This window comes from Alosa sapidissima, chromosome 16 (genome assembly GCF_018492685.1).
Source record: "Alosa sapidissima isolate fAloSap1 chromosome 16, fAloSap1.pri, whole genome shotgun sequence".
In the NCBI taxonomy this organism is placed as follows: domain Eukaryota; kingdom Metazoa; phylum Chordata; class Actinopteri; order Clupeiformes; family Clupeidae; genus Alosa; species Alosa sapidissima.
Genome location: NC_055972.1, coordinates 1,900,134 through 1,905,133, shown reverse-complemented (window position 1 = coordinate 1,905,133; position 5,000 = coordinate 1,900,134). Strand labels below are relative to the sequence as shown.

Sequence of the window (5,000 nt, the reverse complement as noted above, 5' to 3'; positions counted from 1 at the left end):
CACGGGGACGTCAGCAGGATTGGGTTTCCGTGGCGACTGGAGAGACGCAGTGGTGCCCATGCCTCTGAACCTCACAGCCTCAGCAGCCAAGGTGAGCGTGCGTGCATGTGCGTCTGGAACTCTCCGCAATCTTTCAGTCTGCTTTGTGTTTGTGTGTGTGTGTGTGTGTGTGATTCCGCCAGACTTCTGTCCTCTGTCTTTCTCTTTGTGTCTGGCTCCCTTAAACACATTCTCGCACACACACGCACGCACAAACATGTTTTCACAAGCTGTCTTTCTTTTTGTGGCTTTCTAGAGCTGTTGTTAATAACCCCTCTTTCATGCAGTTTAATGTTGTCATGTTAATTTGTCATGTGGGGTTTTAGTTTGTTGAGAATGTCACCTGTTGTGTTTGTCTTTGTTGCATTGTACTGTGTTTTTGTTTGTGTACTGTGCTGTATTTGAATGTACATTGTGTCTGATGTGTTTTGAATCCGTTGTTGTAGTGTGGTTTTGTGTATCATGTTGTGTTTGAATCTGTCGTGTTATTTTTATTTATTCTGGTATGTTATGGGTCACGTTTGATTCTTGCAGGAGGCTTTGAGTCAGGGCACGGTGTCTGTGTGTGATTATATGGTGTCCACTGTGCTTTCAGTAGAGCAGTTCAAAAACCCAAACAAGCTCACACTCCAACGCCAGTTATTCTAAAAACCCTTAGAAACAGAATTTCAATTTGTTTAGATGCTACCTTTCCGTAAATGACCTACCACTGTGTGCACTGTATGGGTATTTGTGTGTGTGTGTGTGTGTGTGTCTGAGAGACAGTGACTTGGCTGTGTGTGTGAGAGACAGTGACCTGGCTCTCTCTCTGTGTGTGTGTGTGTGTGAGTGTGTGAGAGTGAGAGACCGTGACCTAGCTGTGTGTGTGAGAGAGAGAGACAGTGACCTGGCTGTGTGTGTGTGTGCTGTGTGTGTGTGTGTGTGTGTGTGTGTGTGAGAGACAGTGACCTGGCTGTGTGTGTGTGTGTGAGAGACCGTGACCTGGCTGTGTGTGTGAGAGACCGTGACCTGCCACTGTGTGTGTGTGTGTGTGAGAGAGAGAGAGACAGTGACCTGGCTGTGTGTGTGTGTGTGGGAGCATGAGAGTCCTGGTCACCTGACCCGTCTGAGCTCAAACTGCTCCGCTCGTTAAATTATTCACCAGATTTGTCATTAAGACACACCCACCTGACCAGGTGTGTCATTAAGACACGCCCATTTTTTGTCTGGTGTAGTTGCAGTGTCTTGCTCTTAAGGGGAGATTACAGATCAGCAGCCCAAATAGCAGAAATACATATTACCTACCCACTACACTGCACACACACACACTACACTGCACACACACACACACATACACACACACACACACACTACACTGCACACACACACACACACACACACACACACACACACACACACACACACCTACCCACTAGTGTTAATTTTGTCACCTATTTTTAATTTAGTCTTAGTCTTGTGACAAAATGTACTTTTTAGTCTTTGTCATATTTAGTCATTCAAATATCATTTTTGTTAGTCAAGTTTTAGTCGACTAAAAGTCTCATCATTTTAGTCTAGTTTTAGTCAAAAGAAAACTAAAGGTATCTTAGTCTTAGTCAGTTTTAGTCAAAACATTTTGGTCTTCTTTTTTTATAACAAAATATTTCTGATTACCATTTGAGTCAAATAGTGTTTTACACATCTCAATTTTCCAACAATATTGTGTGTCAACAGGGCTACTCGTCTGTTATAATTACTCATTCTGATTTTTTGTCAGTCAGTACGTTTACATGCACAGGTAAGTCAAGCTACAGTTATAGCTCGCCTGGGATTTGATCATAGACTTGACTGGACCACTGTCATGATATTCGTAGACCAGTGTTTCTCAATGTGTGGTCCGAAAGCTATCTCACGTGGTCCGCGAGCAGACGTGGTAAAATATAATATAGATGAGTTGTTTGCAATATTGAACCAACTTGTATGTAAATCCAAACAGTTCTGCAACACTGTCTATGTAAGATATGCCAGTTTAAATCATACAGTATGAATCCTCTGACACAATAAGCAAAGTGCAAAAACAATAAGCAAGGTGGTTCAGTGAGTAGGCCTATTATGTAGACTAATATACTGTTGAAGTAGGTCTTTTTTTTTTTTTTTTTTTTTTTGTTAGCTAGGGTTAGTTAAGTGGTCCTTCGTCTAAAAAAATGATTGAGAAACACTGTCGTAGACCAGAGTTTTAATGTTTTACTCCGCCACGCTAGATGGCGATATGCGCCCAAACGCAACACATTCCCCAAACAAACTCTCTATCTTAGCCATAGCTAACTTGCTAGCAAACTTTCCATATTAGCTTACTTGCTAGCAAACTTTGCATCATCAGTGTAACTAGTTAAATAGCTGACATTACATGCTGAACATTTTCGTATGGACATTCTGGGGGATGTTAATTTGTATGAGAGAAGCTTCAAATGTAGCATTGTGGCATAAAGCTTAGGTAGTTAGCTTGCTAACTCTGGCAGAAATCTACAGTGTTCTTGTTCCATGTAGTTTCGTGTTGCAGCCACAGGGTTGCAGCAACAGCACGTAGACTCGCCTACAGGAAAGCTATAAACTCATTCGGAATATTTTGAAAACGTAACAGCTAGATATTCTGCCTTCTCATTTTGTAGACGAAAATGAAGAGAGTTTTTATCTTAGTTTTTATTTTATGCAAAACATTTTAGTCTCGTCTTTTTTCGTCAACAATAATGCATCTTAAGATAGTCTTAGTCAGTGTTTCAGGACATTAATGGTGTCTCGTCATCGTCTCGTCTTAGTCATGAAAAAAAAGGTTGTTGACGAACATATTTCCTCTCGTCTCGTCTGACGAAATTAACACTACACACACACACACACACACACACACACACACCTACCCACTACACTGCACACACACACACACACACACACACACACACCTACCCACTACACTGCACACACACACACACACACACACACACACACACACACACACACACACACACACACACACACACACCTACCCACTACACTACACACACACACACCTACCCACTACACTGCACACACACACACACACACACACCTACCCACTACACTACACACACACACACCTACCCACTACACTGCACACACACACACACACACACACACACCTACCCACTACACTACACACACACACACCTACCCACTACACACACACACACACACACACACACACACACACCTACCCACTACACTACACACACATACACACACACACCTACCCACTACACTGCACACACACACACACACACCTACCCACTACACTACACACACACACACCTACCCACTACACACACACACACACACACACACACACACCTACCCACTACACTACACACACACACACACACACACCTACCCACTACACTACACACACACACACACACACACACACACCTACCCACTACACTGCACACACACACACACACACACACACACACACACCTACCCACTACACTGCACACACACACTACACACACACACACACCTACCCACTACACTGCACACACACACATACCTACACACCTACACACTACACTGCACACACACACACACACACACACACCCCTACACACTACACTGGACACACACTACACACACACATATACACACACACACACACCCACTACACTGCACACACACAAACACACACACACACCCACTACACTGCACACACACTACACACACACATACACACACACACACACCTACACACTACACTGCACACACACACACACACACACACCCCTACACACTCCTACACACTACACTGGACACACACTACACACACACACACACACACACACCCACTACACTGCACACACACACACACACACCTACACACTACACTGCACACACACACCCCTACACACTACACTGGACACACACTACACACACACACACACACACGCACACACACACACACCTACACACAGGTGTACTACACACACACACACACACACACCCACTACACTGCACACACACACACACACACCTACACACTACACTGCACACACACACCCCTACACACTACACTGGACACACACTACACACACACACACACACACACACACGCACACACACGCACACACACACACACCTACACACAGGTGTACTACACACACACACACACACACACATTCACCATCACACATACACACACACACACACACACATTCACCATCTCACACACACACACACACACACACATTCACCATCTCACACACACACACACACACACACATTCACCATCTCACACACACACACACACACACACACACACATTCACCATCACACACACACACACACACACATTCACCATCACACACACACCATGACACACACACACACACACACACATTCACCATGACACACAAACACACACACATTCACTATGACACACACATACACCCGCACACATTCACCATGGCACACACACACACACACACACACACACACACATTCACACATTCACCATCACACACACACACACACACACACACACATTCACCATCACACACACACACACACACACACACACACACATTCACCATCACACACACACACACACACATTCACCATCACACACACACACACACACACACACACACATTCACCATCACACACACACCATGACACACACACACACACACACACATTCACCATGACACACAAACACACACACATTCACTATGACACACACATACACCCGCACACATTCACCATGGCACACACACACACGCACACACACACACACACACACACCTACCCACTACACTGCACACACACACACACACACACACACACCTACCCACTACACTGCACACACACACACACACACACACACACCTACCCACTACACTGCACACACACACACACACACACACACACACACACACACACACACTCACACACACACT

The 5,000-nt window shown here is 44.9% G+C and overlaps 1 protein-coding gene across 4 annotated transcripts in view; it reads left to right on the top strand.

The window, feature by feature from the left end:
• The window catches only part of tjap1 (tight junction associated protein 1 (peripheral)), a 99,160-nt gene that overhangs the window by 22,385 nt on the left and 71,775 nt on the right, over window positions 1-5,000 (top strand). For all 4 annotated transcript variants that reach the window (XM_042065706.1, XM_042065705.1, XM_042065703.1 and 1 more), the window contains exon 2: window positions 1-91. This exon is cut by the window's left edge and continues 59 nt beyond it. The gene's annotated coding sequence lies outside the window, so the exon portion shown is untranslated. The remainder of the gene's footprint in view (window positions 92-5,000) is intronic.